Source organism: Aedes albopictus, chromosome 2 (genome assembly GCF_035046485.1).
Source record: "Aedes albopictus strain Foshan chromosome 2, AalbF5, whole genome shotgun sequence".
Classification (NCBI taxonomy): domain Eukaryota; kingdom Metazoa; phylum Arthropoda; class Insecta; order Diptera; family Culicidae; genus Aedes; species Aedes albopictus.
In genome coordinates, this window is record NC_085137.1 from 250,909,120 (window position 1) to 250,931,099 (window position 21,980).

Genomic DNA, 21,980 nt, shown 5'->3' on the forward strand with positions numbered 1-21,980 from the left:
CTTCTCAGCTTAGTGTTCTATGAGCACTTCCACAGTTTTTAACTGAGAGCTTCCTCTGCCAATGACCATTTTGCATGTGTATATCGTGTGGCAGGCACGAAGATACTCTATGCCCAAGGAAGTCAAGGAAATTTCCTTTACGAAAAGATCCTGGACCGACCGGGAATCGAACCCGTCACCCTCAGCATGGTCATGCTGAATACCCGTGCGTTTACCGCCTCGGCTACATGGGCCCTTCATGGGCCAGATACAGCACCACACTCTAATTCTCCGTATAATGGCCACTTCCACCGAAAAATCCTTCCGTATTCCACGAACCGCGATAACAATTGCGCTCCCGAATATCAACCAACTCTTTGCCAACGTTTGTAACACTGCCCACTGATATGTCTGCTCTTCTGCTTCTTTTGTTCAACCTTCACTTTCACTTTTATCTCGCCGCCAACTGATATGTTCGGATAAAAACATCAAGTCTATGTTTTCTCACTGAATACTGACGCCAGGTCACTTTATTGCCCGTGCTATTTATAGTCCTTATCAACAATATCAATCATCAAGTTGCTTTGTTTATTTGTATACAATGCACGGCTCATCATCAACACTGCTACTATAAAATAGAACACAACGTTGATTGTCAACATTGATCAGTTAAGCTGCTGGCCGTGTTGCTAGTAATTCAAATTGGAACTTAACAGTTATAATGTAAGCCTTTTTTCCAACGAACTACGCTTTTACTATCAGAACGTGCATGGACGCCGTACTAAAATCGACGACTTCTTCCTTGCAGTCAGCGGCAGGGAATATGGTGTCATCATTTTGACTGAAACGTGGCTGGATGATGCCATCTTTTCTGCACAGTTGTTTGGAAATCATGTAACCGTGCGGTTTCAATATTAACTTGTTGGCTCCACCATCAATCCTTTTGCCCAATTCTACAGAAACGTTCACACTGGGAGAGACACACTCACGGCCACGGGTTGACAACACCAGCGGCAAGTGAGCGTCCCCCTTTCTCGAAATTTACCAATCTAGACAAATCGACTGATTCGAGCAGTTTGAACATGGAAAAACATCATAGCTCACAGGCCTAGTGGTTTATGCTACGTTCACACTGCGCTCTATATCAAGTAATATAGCGAGATGATATCCTATATCAAGTAAGGTGTTCACACTACGCCAACTTGATATAGGTTGACGTTTATGTTGGCGAATTAAAAAAACGAAAAAACAATAACATTGCGCGGAAACGAAACTAAGTTCTGGTTGGCGATTTCGGTGAAATTACGGGGTAAATTAAAGTTCCCAGGAAGTTTCTGGAGATATTCTGGATTAGAAAAGCAGGAAAACCAGGATGAATGTTGTCGGCTCGGTTGTCGGTAATCTCATCCATGACTTTTTTTATGCGGTTCCTCAAGGAGTCCGCGATTCTCTCAACGGTTTTTTTTTTTTCAGGAGTACTTTCTGGGAGCTATCGGTTTCCTCTTGGAGTTCTCCCAAAATTCCTTCTGGGATGTTTTTAAAAAGTGGTTCTAAAATTGTCGCAAGGAGTTCTTCAATAATTCCCAAGAGTTTCTCGGGAATTTCTCTAGAATAACCCTGGAAATTCCACCAGAACTTCCGCATACATTCCCCCAGGAGTACTCCGGGAATACCCCCAGGAGCTTTCCGAGAATTTCTCCAGGATTTCCCCGAGAATACTGCAGAATTTTCATGTAATTCTTCTAGGGATTCCTCGGGAATTCTTCCAATAATTTGCCGGGAAGATTCCCGGCTTCTTCAGATATATTTCTAGGAATTCCACGAGAGTTATATAAGTTTCCCTAAATGTGTGGTGTATTTTATACTAGAAATTTCATTAAAATTTCTTTGGAAATTTCTCCATAAAATATACGAAAATTCCCTTCCGAAATTTCCAAGAAATACTCCAGTAATTATGCATGAATCCCTTCAAGATTTCCCTAAGATTTCATCCTCAATTTTCCTGGAACATTCTTCCGCAGTTCCACGGGAATGTTTACAAGAGTTCCACAAAAAATCATGCAGTCTCCCGGGTAATTCTCCAGATATTCTCCGTGGAATTCCTCAAGGAGATCCCCAGAAGTTTCTCAATCATTTCTCCAGCAGTTCTTAGAGAATTACTCCAGGAGTTCATCAGGAATTCCTCAAGAAGTATCTCAGGAAAACTTTATGAAGGTCCTCGTAAATATCAGTTGCAAATTTTCAGGAATTTCTCTTGGACTTCCTTTGAGTTTTTCCATAAGTTCCCCATGGATTTTTCAAGATATCCTCAGGGATTTTTATCAGGTGTTCACAGGGGATCTCCAGCAATTCCTCCAAGAGCTTCCACAAATTCCTCCAGGAGTTTCCTGGGGATTCCTCCACGAGTTTCATGGAGATTCCTCCAGAGTTCCCTGGGGATTCCTGCATGAGTTCCCTGGGGATTCCTCCAGGAGTTCCCTGGGGATTCCTCCAGGAGTTTCATGGAGATTCCTCCAGGGTTCCCTGGGGATTCCTTCAGGAGTTCTCTGGGGAATCCTCCAGAAATTCCTCCAGGAGTTCTCCGGGGATTTTTCAGGAGTTCCGAAAGGATTCCGCCGGGAGTTCCCCGAAAATTCCTTCAGGACTTTCCTGGAAATTCCACCAGAAGCACTCTAATGATTTCTCCAGGAGCGTCCTGCTGAATCCTCCAGCAGATCTGGAGATTTCTGCAGGAGTTCCCTGGGGATTCCTCCTAGAGTTCCATGAGGATTCTTCCAGGAGTTCCCTAGGGATTCCTTCGGGAGTTCTCTGGGGATTCCTCCAGAAGTTCCCTGGGGAAACCTCCAGAAGTTCCCTGGGGAATCCTCAAGGAGTTCCCTAGGGATTCCTCCAGAAGTTCCCCGAGGATTCCTCCAGGAGTTCCCTGGGAATTCATCCAAGAGTTCACTGAGGTTTCTTCCAGGAGTTCCCTGGGAAATCCTCCAGAAATTTCTTCAGGAGTTCTCCGGGGATTTTTCAGGAGTTCCGTAAGGATTCCTCCGGGAGTTCCCCGAGTATTCCTCCGGTAGTTCCCCGAGAATTGCTCCAGGAATTCCCTGGGGATTCCTCCATGAGTTTTCTGGGGATTCCTCCAAAAGTTCCATGAGAATTCCTCCAAGAGTTCCATGAGGATTCTTGCAGAAGTTCCCTAGAAATTCCTCCAGAAGTTCCCCGAAGATTCCTCCAGGAGTTCCCTGGGAATTCCTCCGGAAGTTCCCTATGTATTCCTCCAGGATTTCCCAAGAGATTCCTTCAGGAGTTCTCTGGAGATTCCTCCAGGAGTTCTCTGGGGATCCCTCCAGAAGTTCCCCGAGAATTCCTCCAGAAGTTCCCCGAGAATTCCTCCAGAAGTTCCCTGGAAATTCCTTCAAGAGTTTCCTGAGGATTCTTCCAGGAGTTCCCTAGGGATTTCTCCGGGAGTTCTCTGGGGATTTCTCCGGGAGTTCTCTGGGGATTCCTCAAGTAGTTCCCCGAGAATTCCTCCAAGAGTTCCCTGGAAATTCCTCCAGGAGTTCCCTGAGGATTCTTCCAGGAGTTCCCTAGGGATTCCTCCGGTATTTCTCTGGAGATTTCTCTAAGAGTTCCCTGGGGATATCTCCAGGGCTTTTCTGGGGATTCCTCCAGGAGCTCCCCAAGGAATTCTTCTAGGAATTCCTCGAGAATTCTTCTAGGAATTCCTCGAGAATTCTTCTAGGAATTCCTCAGGAATTCTTCTAGGAAATCCTCGGGAATTTTTTTAGGAATTCCTCCGGAATTCTTCTACAAATTTCTCGGGAATTCTTCCATGAGTTCCTAAGGATTTATTCCAGAAATCCCTCAGGAATTCTTCCAGAAGTTCCTCGGGCATTCTTCCAGAAAATCCTCAGGATTTCTTCCAGCAGTTCCTCGGAAATTATTCCAGAAATTCCTCGTGAATTGTTCCAGAAGTTCCTCGGGAATTGTTCTAGAAGTTCCTCAGGAATTCTTCTAGAAGTTCCTCAGGAATTTTTTCCAGAAATTCCTGATAAATTCTTCTAGGAATTCCTTGGGAATTTTTCTAAGAATTCCTCGGGAATTCTTCTAGGAATTCTTCGAGAATTCTTTTAGGAATTCCTCGGGAATTCTTCTAGGAATTCCTCAGAAATTCTTCTAGGAATTCCTCGCAAATTTATCTAGGAATTCCTCGGGAATTCTTCTAGGAATTTCTCGGGAATTTTTCTAGGAGTTCTTCCAGAAGTCCCTCGGGAATTCTTCCAGAAGTTCCTCGGGAATTGTTCCAGAAGTTCCTCGGGGATTGTTCCAGAAGTTCCTCGGGAATTGTTCCAGAAGTTCCTCGAGAATTCTTGCAGAAGTTCCTCGGGAATTCTTCCAGAAGTTCCTCGGGATTTTTTCCAGAAGTTCCTCGGCAATTCTTCCAGAAGTTCTTCAGGAATTCTTGCAGAAGTTCCTCGGGAATTCTTGCAGAAGTTCCTCGGGATTTTTTTCAGAAGTTCCTCGGGAATTCTTCCAGAAGTTCCTCGGGAATTCTTCCAGAAGTTCCTCGGCATTTCTTACAGAAGTTCCTCGGAAATTGTTCCAGAAGTTCCTCGAAAATTGTTCCAGAAGTTCCTCGGGAATTGTTCCAGAAGTTCCTCGGGAATTGTTCCAGAAGTCCCTCGAGAATTGTTCCAGAAGTTCCTCGGGAATTCTTCCAGAAGTTCCTCGGGAATTCTTCCAGAAGTTCCTTGGGAATTCTTCCAGAAGTTCCTCGGGAATTCTTCCAGAAGTTCCTCGGGAATTCTTCCAGAAGTTCCTCGGGAATTCTTCCAGAAGTTCCTCGGGAATTCTTCCAGAAGTTCCTCGGGAATTCTTCCAGAAGTTCCTCGGGAATTCTTCCAGAAGTTCCTCGGGAATTCTTCCAGAAGTTCCTCGGGAATTCTTCCAGAAGTTCCTCGGGAATTCTTCCAGAAGTTCCTCGGGAATTCTTCCAGAAGTTCCTCGGGAATTCTTCCAGAAGTTCCTCGGCATTTCTTCCAGAAGTTCCTCGGGAATTGTTCCAGAAGTTCCTCGGGAATTGTTCCAGAAGTTCCTCGGGAATTGTTCCAGAAGTTCCTCGGGAATTGTTCCAGAAGTTCCTCGGGAATTGTTCCAGAAGTTCCTCGGGAATTGTTCCAGAAGTTCCTCGGGAATTGTTCCAGAAGTTCCTCGGGAATTGTTCCAGAAGTTCCTCGGGAATTGTTCCAGAAGTTCCTCGGGAATTGTTCCAGAAGTTCCTCGGGAATTCTTCCAGAAGTTCCTCGGGAATTCTTCCAGAAGTTCCTCGGGAATTCTTCCAGAAGTTCCTCGGGAATTCTTCCAGAAGTTCCTCGGGAATTCTTCCAGAAGTTCCTCGGGAATTCTTCCAGAAGTTCCTCGGGAATTCTTCCAGAAGTTCCTCGGGAATTCTTCCAGAAGTTCCTCGGCATTTCTTCCAGAAGTTTCTCGGGAATTCTTCCAGAAGTTCCTCGGGAATTGTTCCAGAAGGTCCTCGGGAATTGTTCAAGAAGTTCCTCGGGAATTCTTCCAGAAGTTCCTCGGGAATTCTTCCAGAAGTCCCTCGGGAATTCTTCCAGAAGTTCCTCGGGAATTCTTCCAGAAGATCCTCGGGAATTCTTCCAGAAGTTCCTCGGGAATTCTTCCAGAAGTTCCTCGGGAATTCTTCCAGAAGATCCTCGGGAATTCTTCCAGAAGTTCCTCGGGAATTCTTCCAGAAGTTCCTCGGCATTTCTTCCAGAAGTTCCTCGGGAATTGTTCCAGAAGTTCCTCGGGAATTGTTCCAGAAGTTCCTCGGGAATTGTTCCAGAAGTTCCTCGGGAATTGTTCCAGAAGTTCCTCGGGAATTGTTCCAGAAGTTCCTCGGGAATTCTTCCAGAAGTTCCTCGGCATTTCTTCCAGAAGTTCCTCGGGAATTGTTCCAGAAGTTCCTCAAGAATTGTTCCAGAAGTTCCTCGGGAATTGTTCCAGAAGTTCCTCGAGAATTCTTGCAGAAGTTCCTCGGGAATTCTTCCAGAAGTTCCTCGGGATTTTTTCCAGAAGTTCCTCGGCAATTCTTCCAGAAGTTCTTCAGGAATTCTTGCAGAAGTTCCTCGGGAATTCTTGCAGAAGTTCCTCGGGAATTCTTCCAGAAGTTCCTCGGGAATTCTTCCAGAAGTTCCTCGGGAATTCTTCCAGAAGTTCCTCGGGAATTCTTCCAGAAGTTCCTCGGGAATTCTTCCAGAAGTTCCTCGGGAATTCTTCCAGAAGTTCCTCGGGAATTCTTCCAGAAGATCCTCGGGAATTCTTCCAGAAGTTCCTCGGGAATTCTTCCAGAAGTTCCTCGGCATTTCTTCCAGTAGTTCCTCGGGAATTGTTCCAGAAGTTCCTCGGGAATTGTTCCAGAAGTTCCTCGGGAATTGTTCCAGAAGTTCCTCGGGAATTGTTCCAGAAGTTCCTCGGGAATTCTTCCAGAAGTTCCTCGGGAATTCTTCCAGAAGTTCCTCGGGAATTCTTCCAGAAGTTCCTCGGGAATTCTTCCAGAAGTTCCTCGGGAATTCTTCCAGAAGTTCCTCGGGAATTCTTCCAGAAGTTCCTCGGGAATTCTTCCAGAAGTTCCTCGGCATTTCTTCCAGAAGTTCCTCGGGAATTCTTCCAGAAGTTCCTCGAGAATTGTTCCAGAAGTTCCTCGGGAATTGTTCCAGAAGTTCCTCGGGAATTGTTCCAGAAGTTCCTCGGGAATTGTTCAAGAAGTTCCTCGGGAATTGTTCCAGAAGTTCCTCGGGAATTCTTCCAGAAGTTCCTCGGGAATTCTTCCAGAAGTTCCTCGGGAATTCTTCCAGAAGTTCCTCGGGAATTCTTCCAGAAGTTCCTCGGGAATTCTTCCAGAAGTTTCTCGGCATTTCTTCCAGAAGTTCCTCGGGAATTGTTCCAGAAGTTCCTCGGGAATTGTTCCAGAAGTTCCTCGGGAATTGTTCCAGAAGTTCCTCGGGAATTGTTCCAGAAGTTCCTCGGGAATTGTTCCCGAGGAATTCCTAAAAAAAATCCCGAGGAATTCTTAGAAGATTTCCCGCGGAAATCCTAGAAGAATTTCCTTGGAATTTCTGAAAGAATTTCTGAAGAACTTCTAGAAGAATCCCCGAGGAACTTCTGGAAGAATTCCCGGGGAACTCCTGGAACAGTTCCCGAGGAACTTCTTAAACAATTCCCGAGGAACTTCTGGAACAATTCCCGTGGAACTTCTGGGAGAATTCCCGAGAAACTTCTGGTAAAAATCCCGAGAAACTTCTGGAAGAATTCCCGAAGAACTTCTGCAAGAATTCCCGAGAAACTTCTGGAAGAATTCCCGAGAAACTTCTGGAAGAATTTCCGAGGAACTTCTGGAAGAATTCCCGAGGAACTTCTGGAAGAATTCCCGAGGAACTTCTGGAAGAATTCCCGAGGAACTTCTGGAAGAATTCCCGAGGAACTTCTGGAAGAATTCCCGAGGAACTTCTGGAAGAATTCCCGAGGAACTTCTGGAAGAATTCCCGAGGAACTTCTGGAAGAATTCCCGAGGAACTTCTGGAAGAATTCCCGAGGAACTTCTGGAAGAATTCCCGAGGAACTTCTGGAAGAATTCCCGAGGAACTTCTGGAAGAATTCCCGAGGAACTTCTGGAAGAATTCCCGAGGAACTTCTGGAAGAATTCCCGAGGAACTTCTGGAAGAATTCCCGAGGAACTTCTGGAAGAATTCCCGAGGAACTTCTGGAAGAATTCCCGAGGAACTTCTGGAAGAATTTCCAAGGAACTTCTGGAAGAATTTCCGAGGAACTTCTGGAAGAATTCCCGAGGAACTTCTGGAAGAATTCCCGAGGAACTTCTGGAAGAATTCCCGAGGAACTTCTGGAAGAATTCCCGAGGAACTTCTGGAAGAATTCCCGAGGAACTTCTGGAAGAATTCCCGAGGAACTTCTGGAAGAATTCCCGAGGAACTTCTGGAAGAATTCCCGAGGAACTTCTGGAAGAATTTCCAAGGAACTTCTGGAAGAATTTCCGAGGAACTTCTGGAAGAATTCCCGAGGAACTTCTGGAAGAATTCCCGAGGAACTTCTGGAAGAATTCCCGAGGAACTTCTGGAAGAATTCCCGAGGAACTTCTGGAAGAATTCCCGAGGAACTTCTGGAAGAATTCCCGAGGAACTTCTGGAAGAATTCCCGAGGAACTTCTGGAAGAATTCCCGAGGAACTTCTGGAAGAATTCCCGAGGAACTTCTGGAAGAATTCCCGAGGAACTTCTGGAAGAATTCCCAAGGAACTTCTGGAAGAATTGCCGAGGAACTTCTGGAAGAATTCCCGAGGAACTTCTGGAAGAATTCCCGAGGAACTTCTGGAAGAATTCCCGAGGAACTTCTGGAAGAATTCCCGAGGAACTTCTGGAAGAATTCCCGAGGAACTTCTGGAAGAATTCCCGAGGAACTTCTGGAAGAATTCCCGAGGAACTTCTGGAAGAATTCCCGAGGAACTTCTGGAAGAATTCCCGAGGAACTTCTGGAAGAATTCCCGAGGAACTTCTGGAAGAATTCCCGAGGAACTTCTGGAAGAATTCCCGAGGAACTTCTGGAAGAATTCCCGAGGAACTTCTGGAAGAATTCCCGAGGAACTTCTGGAAGAATTCCCGAGGAACTTCTGGAAGAATTCCCGAGGAACTTCTGGAAGAATTCCCGAGGAACTTCTGGAAGAATTCCCGAGGAACTTCTGGAAGAATTCCCGAGGAACTTCTGGAAGAATTCCCGAGGAACTTCTGGAAGAATTCCCGAGGAACTTCTGGAAGAATTCCCGAGGAACTTCTGGAAGAATTCCCGAGGAACTTCTGGAAGAATTTCCGAGGAACTTCTGGAAGAATTCCCGAGGAACTTCTGGAACAATTCCCGAGGAACTTCTGGAAGAATTTCCGAGGAACTTCTGGAAGAATTCCCGATGAACTTCTGGAAGAATTCCCGAGGACTTCTGGAAGAATTCCCGAGGAACTTCTGGAAGAATTCCCGAGGAACTTCTGGAAGAATTCCCGAGGAACTTCTGGAAGAATTCCCGAGGAACTTCTGGAAGAATTCCCGAGGAACTTCTGGAAGAATTCCCGAGGAACTTCTGGAAGAATTCCCGAGGAACTTCTGGAAGAATTCCCGAGGAACTTCTGGAAGAATTCCCGAGGAACTTCTGGAAGAATTCCCAAGGAACTTCTGGAAGAATTCCCAAGGAACTTCTGGAAGAATTCCCAAGGAACTTCTGGAAGAATTCCCAAGGAACTTCTGGAAGAATTCCCAAGGAACTTCTGGAAGAATTCCCAAGGAACTTCTGGAAGAATTCCCAAGGAACTTCTGGAAGAATTCCCGAGGAACTACTGGAAGAATTCTCGAAGAACTTCTGGAAAATTTCCGGGGAACTACTGGAAGAATTCTCGAAGAACTTCTGGAAAATTTCCGGGGAACTACTGGAAGAATTCTCGAGGATCTTTTGGAAGAATTTCCGAGGAGCTTCAGGGAGAAATTCCGAGGCATTTCTGGAAGAATTTCAAATTGAATGTATTCCCGAGCAACTTCTGAAGAATGCTTGAAGAACTGCTGGGAGAATTCTCGACGAACTTCTGGAAGTATTCATGAGACACTTCTGGAAGACCTGCCGAAGAACTTCAGCAAGAATTCCCAAGGAACTTCTAGAGGGTTTTCTGAAGAACTTCTAAAATAATTTCCGAGGAAATTTTTTGAAAAATTCTCGGAGAGCTCCTGGAGAGTCTTTGGATGAATTTCCGTGAAACTCCTGAAGGAATTCCTGGAGACATTCCCGGGGAACTTCAAAAATTCCCAAGGAACTCTTTCCGAGGATCCTGAAGTAACTTTCAAGGAACTTCTGAGGAACTCCTGGAGATATTCCCGGGTAATTTTCAGAGGAACTCCCTTAAGAATTCTTGAAAAACTCCTGTGGGATTCCCCTAGTAACTAGGAGATAGTCTCGATTTCCGAGAAAACCCTGCTGGAATTTTGGAAGTATTGGGGGAATTTGCGAAGAAATCCAGGAAGAATTTCCGAAGATGGTTCTTTAGGAACTCCTGGAGGGATTCCCGAAGAACTGCAGGAGGAATTTCCGAAAAACACCTTGAATTAGAATGAGTTCCCGAGAATCTCCCGGAGATATCCCCGAATCCTGAACCGTTCACCGAGGAAATCTTGGAGGGATTCTTTAGGAACTTTTGGAAGAATTCCTGAAGAGCTTCTAAAGGAACTTTTGAAGAACTACTGAAGGAATCCCCGAGAAACTCCTGAAGGAATTTTCGAGGAACTCCTGGTGATATTATAGGAGCAACTTTTATAGGAATTTCTGATAAACTAGTGAAGAAATTCCTAGGGAACTCATTGAGTAATTCTCAAGGAACTTTTAGGAAATTCCCGTGGGTATTCTGAAACAACTCTCCGGGAACTCCTGGATTTAAAATGCTTGATGAATTTGCGGAAAATTTCTGCTAAAGGACTTCTTTGGGAAATCCTGGAGATATTTTGAAATTAAGGAATTTTCGTAGCACTGCTGTAGAAGTTCCTGAAGATTTGCTAAAAGAATTTCTGGGGTCTGGAGGGATTCCCGGTTAACTTCTGGAGGCATTACCGTGGAACTCGCAGAAATATCTCCATAGAACTTCTGGGGGAATTACCGTGGTAAGTCTGGAGGAATTCCGAAAGAAATCCTGCAAGAATTCACGTAGAATTTCTAGAAAAATACCAGGGGAACTCCTAGAGGAGCTCCAGGAAGAATTCCCGGGGAGCTTCTACAGATATTCCCGGTGGAACTCCTGTAGAAATTCTTTCGAATTTCCTGTAGCAATTTAGGGAAAACTGCTGGATAAATTCCCGTGAAACTCCTAAAGGAATTCCCAAGAAACATCTGATAGAATATGATGATGATGGACAAATTTTAAATTCTTGATGAATTTCCGGGGACTTTGGGGAAGAATACCCGGGTACATTCTGGATGAATTTCCATAGAACTTATAAACGCATTCCCAGGGATTCTCGCATAAACTCTGGAGTAATTTGCGGGAAAACGGTCGAATAATTCCTTAAAAACACTAAATCAATTTTCGAGCAAATCTTGGGATTATTCCCAGGGAAATCCAGGAGGAATAACAGGTGAAATTGTGCAGCTATTGCCAGGGAAATCCTGGGGTACATCCTGTGAAAATGCTTATGAGTTCCTGATTATGCAGTCTGACAAGAAATATTGTCGAACAAAGTTCAGGGATACACACATAAATGCTCGAGGATGTTGCGGGAACCATCTAGAGAAATTCCTATAGAGCTCTTCCAAGTATTCCTGAGGAAATCCGAGAGAAAACTCTCATGGTACTGTAGGAGGGAATTCCAGGTAAACTTTTGGAGGGATTCCCGATGAACTAATGCATTCCCGGGGTAAATTCTGCAGCTGCTGTTGCTCTCAACACACAAGGTTTCATCCGTTATTTCCTCCTATTGTGTCTGGAATTGCCTGGAAAGTTTCCCAAGCAAACTGCCGAAGAAACTCCAGAACAACATTAAATAAAAAAATTTTGTTCTCACTTTTTACTACTCCGCACGAAAATCATCCGAGTTCAAAGTATATAAATATGTACCAAGGTAAGAGATTCCCGTAAATGTCAAAAATGAGACTCACCAACACATCTGCGTTAGTTATGAAAAGTTGGTATTTTTACACTAAAATGTCATTATTTCAGCAAAGTTTGTGAAGTTTTGTTAGTTTGGATGTTTCTAAATGCTGAAAAAATATGTTTAGAATCAATTAAAAAAAATTGTTACCGATTTTCAAATAGCGATATTTTCTGTTTTATTGCATGGAGGTCACATTTAATCCAGTCAGATACAATTAAATAATAGCTTCTAAGATGGGAGTGCTTAATTTCTTAAGAAAGTTTGCTAAATAGTGATGTGCCCATACAAATCAGCGCAAACTTCATAACTATTTTTTGCTTTTTTCCTTTTCTCACTAATCCGTGAATATTAGCGGGAATCTCTTACCTTGGTATTTAGATACTTTGATCCGAGTTCACCATTTTTTTTTCCTTTTTCTGATGTATGGTTTTTGTTTTGGTTGCGTGCGTCTTGACGGTCTTGACGTTTCGCAACATAAAATATCGCCCAGCGCTATGTTGGCCGGGTTGCCAACCACAACTTTTCGGGTTTATATTACGAAACGAACTTGATATACGCTATATCACGTTCCATTCTTAATATAGGATGACAACTGATTTGTATGGTATATCAAGTAATATTGAACTTGATATAGCCTCTATATCAAGAATCGCTCTATATTACTTGATATAGGGCGTAGTGTGAACGTAGCATTAGTGTCCAATCCACAGATGGCGATACAACGTAAAGGGTGGACAAATATGGCCCTTAACATAAAGTTTATGTGTAATAGATGTTATAAAAGCGGCAATTATCTACAAAAAAAAACTCTCTTGGTGACTTTGATCCTCGAACGGAATCGTAGTGCGCGCGGTTATTAGTCGAGATTAGAAAAGAAAACCTCTTTTGTGGTGTAAAGTTTTATATTTTTTGAGTTGTTTTTTGTTAAGGGTTGAGTACAAAGAATCGTTACAAAACCAGTATCTGTACAACAAAATGTGTTAGTAAAATTAGTGAACTGTGTTAGTATGGTTAGTGTGTTAATGTGTTAATTAGTAAAAATCGTATCCTAAAAACCTAATTCGAATTAAAATGTAGCTAAAAGTATGTAATTCCACGAACAAAAATAAACAAATTAAAAAGATAAGAAAAAGGTAACTATTAAACTAGAACAAAATTGTGAGGTTAGTTACAGTGATGTCGCAGGGCATTAATACTTGGTGGTCAGGTCCATGCAAGGGGCCTTTTTCTTTTGTGCCTTTTTTATTAAACAGCCAGTTCTCTACCACGGCGGACAAGTTCACGGAAGAACCCGAACGAAGTTGTGAAGAGGCTGTGGGAATAAAGTGAACGTTGTGCCCATTGTAGACGTTCGGCAGGCTATCCAGAAACCGCCATTCGACTATTCGGCTATTTCACCGCCATCTTCCAAAAGTCCATCGGGAAGATATCTGTGAGACACGCCGTAACAACTCTCGGCCAATGTCAGGCAACCCGTCTGCACACCTGGACAAGCAGCCACCAGTGATGACGTTGGTCTTCGACCGGCTACCCCCAGCTACCTCATCAACCAGGATCCGGATCCACGTCGACCCCTTTTGACGTCACCAATAAATGATTGTAAATTGTAATTAACTTCCGTGGTAGCTTATTAGTAGAAAGTGCAACGCTGAATGTGAAACTCTTACACCACTTTGCCCCGTTTTACCGAGTTCATAACGAAACTTCCAATCCTCGCAATTCGGGGATTCCAGTTCTCATTCCATTTACAGACGTTGCCCAGTTATGTTTGTCCGTCCTCAGTGCCGGGTTTGGGCTTCGGGGGGGCCGGGGCAAACTCTGTAAAGTGGGCCCCCAAAAGCAAGGTTTTTAAGCAAGATTTTTAAACTTTTTGTTTTCAATGTTGTGTATTATTTGTATTTTTATATTTTTAATGTTTTTTTTTTTGCGATTCAGGAAAAAAACTAAGTCACACAACTATTTTGTTCATTCAAATTATTATTTTATCATTTATTTTGCATTATTTTCAAGGATATGGTATTGTTGTATGGAATATTCAGGCCGAATATTCTTAATACCGATGTCCTATAAAAATGTACTTTTAACAATGCAGTTCTTAAAAATGACGACATATTATTCAAATAAAGAAAAAAAATACGAACATTTATTTTAAAACTTTTGCTAAATCATCAAGATACTGCATTCAAATTTACAGCGTAAACGTCATCTTATTCAGATAGGTATAACATATACTTTAAACATTCATTCGAATTCATAAGATTCATGCAAATTCTAGAACTAAGCTTTCATTTTAATACCTATGAATGTGGAGAAGTTTTCATTAGGATTGCAATATTCTGCGAGTATTCTAAGATTCTGATTGAACAAAGTTAGTACGCCAGGGAGCAACTTTGACAATAAATTCTAAAAAAAAATGACAGTGAAACAGATATGTAAAACCACTGTTCCGAGATGTTTCTTGAAACTAGATATTCAAAACTAACCAGAATTTTCCAGGAACATTTCCAGGAATCATTATCTGCTATTTCCCATGATAAAATCTGTCCTCAATGAACTTGTGCAGATGGATATTAAGTAGTTGTTTTCAGAATATGATCGTATAATCAACATACTGATGTACAAGTATTGTTTAAGATCTTTTAACGCACTCTGTTTGGAGACGCTTTTGTGCAGTAATTTTAACATAAAGAAGTTGTTCGGATATTAATCGAGTAATTCAAACTATGTTTTGTAGTAGCCATTGAGGACGTACTCAAACTGTAATTATTTGAAATATAGTTAATTTTATGGATACATAAATGAATTCAGACTTACAATAAATAGTTTTTTTTCCTCGACTTCTCATACAACAACATCGATATCTGCAAGCTCAACAGGACGACTTCTTCCTAAACCGCAATTTCGAAAATATTTTAGTTAATTAATCGTTCGCTGGACTCGTTCTGTAGTACCGGTACTAGTTACCTTATGCACTGAACTTCTACTTCACTAACTGTACACTACTTTTCCCAAACTAATCACAAATCTCTTTCTTTTCGTGTCGACCAATTTAATTGCTTTTGTTTTTGTTTTGATTTTATCGCTTTTCGTCTACCCCGTCGTCGTTGTTATGTGGTAAAGAAAATCAATGACACCCTACCGCAGTTGACCGGTTGCGCATACTCTACGCTTCGGTGGCGATGTTCACGTCTCACTGTCTCGCTACGGAATGCACGTATGGAAGAGCCCGACGCCGCCAACAGAAGTTTTTCTTCTGATCTCAACAAGAACTTTCAAGGGGTTTTGGAAAAAAAACTCGCATATACCAAAATAAAACAAAAACTTTGTTTTACTAAATTGTTGAATACTGTATTATATCTCTAGAGCTGAATTTTCTGCATCCAAGCAGTCTAAAAACAATTGAATTGTAAAGAAATTGAAATATTGTTTTGCAGTTTAATCAAAAGATCAAAATTTCTTTGTTTCAAAACATAAATTGACAAAAGTTTTATGACTTTAGAATTGCAGCTCATACCGAAAAAAAAAGAAATCCCACAAAAACTTTGAATCCAATCTGCAAATAGTTCCAATGCTTCAAAATTATGAAATTTTGGATTTCGATTTCAGATTATAAGCAATCTGGATACCCTTAAAGGACCCAATTACAACAACTCTAGGACATACAATCAAATATAATCGTCTTTGGTGTGCATTTTTATGGATTCGTTAAACAAAATATATAGTGCTTATAGATTCTTGAGGGCGCTTGCCCCCTTTGCCCCCCTTAAATCCGGGCCTGGGTCCGTCCTTGATTGTTTAACCGTTTGTGGAAAGTAGATTCGTAAATTATCCTGTCCTGCTTGATTATCTCATTTGTGGCTCATTTGTGCACGCTCAGAAAACCGTTCTGATAAACTTGAACAAACAAACCCAAATATGAGAACAAGCAAATACTCACCGTGAATAGGAACTAGTTCCAGCTGTCAATATGAGCATTCTAGAAAACGTGAAATCTAGTTCACGGTGTACATTTGTTATCGTTGCTATGCATAGTTCCCGGTGTTAAACGACCCTGTAGATCCCTATCCCATGAGCAGCCGAGTTACAATTATTACAGTGCGTGTTTACAGAACCGATCGTAGTCCTATCAATAGCAGGAAATCCAGAGATGGAGGAGTACTCATTGGCGTTTCACCGAGTATCAGCAGCTATTGTGACCCAGCCGTTATAGATGATTCCCTAAAACAACTGTGGATTCGGCTTGATATGGCAAAGTTCGTTATCTGCATCGGTGTGTACTCTGTGGGGCCTGATGGAATATTTACAGTATGTTGCTAGAACGTTGTCATTCCATTGTACAAGGGCCGTTAGCAACGATTTACAACCTCTCCTTTAAATGCCAGCAGTTCCTGATCAGCTGGAAGTATTCGTTTCTGTTCCCAGCCCAAAGGGGACAAACGTGATGCGGGTAACTACCGTGAAATAACTTTGCTCTCTGCTTTCTCTAAAGTATTCGAAATTATAGTAAACAATGCATTGTTTGCTTCTTTTCGACACTACAGTGTATCAAACAATTGTCCGTACCATTTTTTTTTGAAAGTTTTACACCGTATTATGCATAAAATAATGTGAATACTCTCAGTCGTTTTAATTCACATTTGTAAGGTTCTCGTACTGATTGCATTGCTTTTATATGGCCCAAAGTCACCCCCAAAACGAAGTATTTGTACTACAGCTTGAGTAAATAAGTTTTTCATGCAAAATAGCATACCAAACCAAGAAAACTTATTATACCTTTCAAAACAACCACACAACACACCGAGAAAACAGTAAATCATTACATGTTCGGTTTTCAGCTGTTTTCTGCTGGGCATTTTATAACAATGATATTGTGCAGTACGCCTAATGATAAAATTCACATCAAGTTTTCTTAATAGAAAATTGACTAAATGTGACTTTTTTCTACATCGAATGGTCAACGCAAGTTATATTTACCGTATACCATCCACTTTTTGACAATCACTTTGATAAATTTTAGTATTTTGAGCGAAACATCTTTCTTGATTTTTGGCCCAAAGTTACCCCCCAGGCCCAATGTCACCCCGACTGGCGGTACAGCAATTTTTTTTGTCTAAATATTTTTTCATACAAATATTCATAACTTTTTTATATGTTATTCAAAAACGTTGAAATTTTGACCAATCGAAGCTCCATTGGTAAAATCTTGAGCTAGATTGGATAAGTTTTCTGGAAGTTATAAAACTTTAAGTAAAAGCTTGACAGTTTATTAAACAAGCTTTCAATAATCTATATCTCAAAGAATATTGGATGAAATATATTCAAACTTTTTTGAGAGAAAATTAAGGACAAACATCTTGAAATCCCGCCTCAATAGTGCATCCGAACTTCAAACGCACAAATCTCAAGAAGCAAGCTTCAAACAACAATGCATTTCATTATTCTGTTCTTGCTCACTTGTACTAAGCTTAAAATAAGAAGATCAGGTGCACTGGTTTTGTTTACAACGAGATTTGTGCGCTCGAAATTGTGAGTATGTGCCAAAGTCGGCCATTGTGGCAGCCATGTTGGGATTCGAACAAGTCTGTCCTTAACACATGAACATTTCAAACGCAATCTTGGTAGGGTTAATTTGTTCACTACAAAAATATGAAAAATGTTTATGTAGTTGACAATGTTCATAAATTTACCATATTTTGCCCATATAATCTGCCAAACGTTTTGCACCAATTAAAGGAAAAAATAATGGGACCTACTCTGCATATGTAGTTTAGTAGGTCCTGTATAAAATATTACATTAAGGAAGTTGTAAGAAGTTGAAAACACTTGGCACTTTTACTGATCAAAATATGATAAATTTACAAATAATGCTCTGAACATATACAGATTTTTTATATTTTTTGTAGTGAATAATAAACCTCAAACAAAGCAGCATATGTAAGCATCATGTATAAGCTTTATGTCACAGCTTAAAAAAGTTTCATAAAGTACATATTAAGATATAATGTTTCAAAAATCATTTAAGTTTTACGAAAAGTTCTATAATTTTCAGAAAACTTATTCGATCTTGCTAAAAATTTTACCAATGGAGCATTAATACATTGTTTATGATTGGTCAGCGCTTTTGATAGACGTATAAAAAAGTTATGAGCATTTGAATGAAAAACTATTTTGACGAAAAAATTGCTCTACGGACAATTGTTTGATACACTGTACATGGTTGTCAATAGCCTTGGTGACTGTATTGAACTGCAGACGCTCTTGGGCCGATTTGAGCAGTGGTGTGTAAATAACTGCCCAACCTAATCAGTAAAGGCTGACCCGAGAGAGTGAGCGTCCTTTCGAAGAAGAGTTAGGCTCGGCGAGAAAAATCGTCGGGATAGTTGGAAGATAGCCGTAAAGAGAAGAGGTAATACAAATTGGATAATGTTGTGCTACCGAAATCCGTGACCCGTAATTACGACCGGCTACTCCAAAGGTCAATGTACACCGGCGGCCGATCAGGAAAAAGTCCCAAGAAATCGACGCGCCCAGCCAACGCAGGTCATCTTCCAGCCGCCACCATCTCGTCCGTCTCGGAACGAAGCCCGGCCAATTCCACCCCGTGAACATCTCTTCAGGCCGAAGCCATCACCTTCTCGGCCATTCGTTCAGCGCTCGGCCGTCGAAAGTCGGCCATTTTGGACCAAAGCACGGACAAGTTCACGTGTCCGTAGCCACACCGGGTCAGCCTGATCACCCGCGTCCGACCACCCCAAGAACATTTCCTCCGGCCAAACGTTTCATGTCCGGCCGTCGAAAGCCGGTCCTTTCGGAATGAAGTAAGGGTGCATCCACGCGCCCCAAAGCCCACCAGGTAGGCCTGCCTCCTCGATCTCGGCCGCCCCGGCTGCATTTCCTTGAGCCTGGACTGCTCCCTTCCGCTGTCAGCGCCACTGCTCCAAGCTACCGCCGTCGTCACCGCGTCGCCCGCCACCGAAGATACCGCCCTGCCCCCCGAAGCCATCAGCATCGCCAGTGAAGACGCGTGTCTGCCCAGGTTCGGTATTTTTACGGAGTATTGCTATTAATTAGGATCTTGCACTCCGAAAGCTCCCCCTCCTTCCGTTTGCCCTGAGGCCCGGATCCAGAAGAGGTCGTGAGAGCACACCCCAGAGGCTGTCGTCGGCTTAGACCAGCAGCCTGGGGATTTGGGGCCGGTTTCCCTCTGAAACTGAAACCGATTGGTTCGGGGCCAAAAGTAAGAGTCTTATACCTGGTTTTACTAGATTTGCTCCGTTCACGATCGCAAGTGTAAGTGGACCATCAGGGAGATTCCCGAAGCCAGCAGTCTCGACGGCCCGATCGACCCCTGGTTCATCCAAAAATCAGGTCTAAAGGAAATTTAAAAAAAACCAGTGGCATCGTTCAATAAAACTAAGACTGAGCCATCCCCAGGCAAGCTGAAAAAACTTCCAATTGCAATGCTTAGCTATGATTTAATTTAAAATTTAATACCTGTTACGGTATGTAACAAATTATTTATCATGAAATCGCTTCATTAAAATATTGTGTAAAATTTGTGTTAAAATGATATACTATCCAGCATTGCAATAATTCATCACTTAAAATGAGTCAGACTTCCAAGAAACAACGGTCTCAAACCCAGCTCTACCTTGGCGAACCGCTCTAATGGGATGCAATTTTTATTATCTTCCCGAACATCAGCAACTCCGGAGCGTTGTTGAACTACTCATTCATCGAGTGAATTATTACGTTTCCATATTAGTTCGACATAATTAAACTCGACAGAAATTTACGACCGCCGATCGCCGGATTCAGGTAGGTTGGCTTCTTCCTTTCGCCCGCTCAATCATTATTAGGTCGCTCCACTCCGTTCTCTGTGAATGGAAGTTCCCTCTGAAACTCCGGCGAAGACTCGAAGACAGATGTGGTAACTTTGCCCCGTTCGTTGATCAAGATTTCAACAGCCATTCATCGCGGTTGACTTTATGAGCGTGTGTCTGGTTCTCCACGGGGGTGACCCGCTTGATCTTCTCTCTGCTTTCTAGAGATGCGCCGCCAAGTTGTCGTACCTGATTCGATGCATATCATTTGAATATTAACTGGGCTGCATCTCCCGTCGAACAAGACAAGATGCAGCAGCTCCAGCTCGATGGGGCCCATCGAGGCTCGCTCATATCTGGTCGTTACTACCGGTAGGGGGTCTCTGCACGGACACAAGCTGTCCTTCGCTGCTTAGAATAAAAGGTGAACCGCAATGCAACCAGCCACACGGTGTAACCTTTCCCAGAAGAGGTGGCGCTTGGCACTCGAGTCGAGTCGGCGGCGAGAGCGAAATTCCAACGAAAGGCTACGGCGATCGATCCATCCATTTCTTGCTGCCGCCGCTGCGATCGCCGTGTTGTCGATCTTATCTTGATCATTTGAGTACCACTTATTCAAACGAAGACAGATTATTATCTAAACGAGGGCTCATAAAAGCCCACTGCAGTCAGAGCTCTCGCAACGCGGAACGTTAACAGTGAACTCAATCTTCAGGCTCAAGAGTCACCTTCTGATCTTTTGAACAACAAGCATGGAGTTTGGAATATACTGCATATGTGGAATCGGGTGGTTCCTTCAGCGAGCCTCATTTGGCTTATTGAAACGCAAGGAAAGGGTCACCCTACCATCTCGTATAACTTGATAAATTGGAAAAGTGTTTTCAAATAAAACAAATTTAGATAAGTATCTCAGCTGCTATCTTCGAACTTCTTGTATTCATTTCTCATTTCGTTTTGGACTTTTCCTTTGGTCAGTGGTTTCAGCGCTCTCCATTCACATATCTATATCTGTCTGCAAGTGGTGAATGTTTGCCGAGTGTGTTTTTCAACTTAACTCACCAGCAGAGCTGACCCCACACGCCAGCGACGCGTCGAAAGGGAATGCTTGAGATGTTTGGTTGGAATCCCTGTCCGGTGAGCTATGCGGCTGAGCTGTTTATGCTTAGCCCTTATCTCGAGTTTATAATTTATCGACTGTTTGTTTGTTTTGTATGGCTTTTTAAAAAGCTGAATGGTTATTGAAACGGGTTGAAGATTCTCGGAAACTGTTGGAAATGACAGGCATTTGAAACAAACACATTCGTTAGTGTTATCTTTGGAAATCAAAACATATTGCAAACAATATAATTACATACTAGTTCAACCGAAATGAATAAGATCAACTTCACTACTATACCATTCCTGATAGAACAACAGAATACCCAGTGTAGGCTTTGATATTGGTATTGGTATTATTATTATTATATTGGGTTTCTCGTTACTGTTTAGACTACTGTGATAATTTGATAATCCATTGAATCATCATTTCCCAGCGAAATTTCACACTAATCAAACTTATTTTGTTTACCTGTTGTGCATTCATTCATTCATTCATTGTTTATTGTCCAGTAGCGTAAGATATACATCTTTTTTAAATTACTACCTCCGATTTCAAAATAAGTCTCAACATTTCTTAACTAAAACAATTTTTCACTTAATCTATAAAAAACATTTCTTAATTAATCTATAAAAAAACATTTGTTTTTCCTACTTGGTGTCATTTATCTACACATTACGATTCCAAAAGTCGATGCAGCCCCTCTTGAAAAATGCTTCTGACGACGATCGTTTAATAGTTGGTGGTAACCTGTTCCAATTCACCACACCTCGTACGAACAGTGAATTTCCGTAGCATGCTGTATTATTGGCTGGAATAATCAGGTTCTGCAATCGAAGACCCCTGCACTGTATGAGTCTTCCATATAATGTTGCTGGGGTTCGTGTCATCTGCAGACTTCTCAGAAAAACGCAGGAACGATGTGCATAGAAGGCTTCGAAAGGACATCCAATGAGATTCCGTTGTAGGTGACTAACATGATCATAGCGATTTAGTCCGTAGACATAACGTACACAGCAGTTGAGCGCCACACGGAGTCTATTAAAAGAGCTTGCACTGGGACGTACATGTAAAATGTCTCCGAACATAAAATGCGGCAAAATTAAAGACTTGAATAGCTTCAACTTGGTATCAGGTGGGGCGGCGGAGGTACAGCAGTATAACGTTCGAAGACTGGCGTAGATCTTTCCACACTGTTGGTCAATCAACCTGTCCCACTGTAAATCACTTTGGAAAATATAACCTAGGTTGCTAGCGTTTTCTGACCAATCGATGTTCTGACCATCCATCACGATTCTTGGGACGGATGAAGTTATAACTTCAGCATTTCGACGTCGGCTAGTAATGAATAGCGCCTTGCTCTTAGCAGGATTTACTTGAAGGTTGTTGCGTCGCGACCAA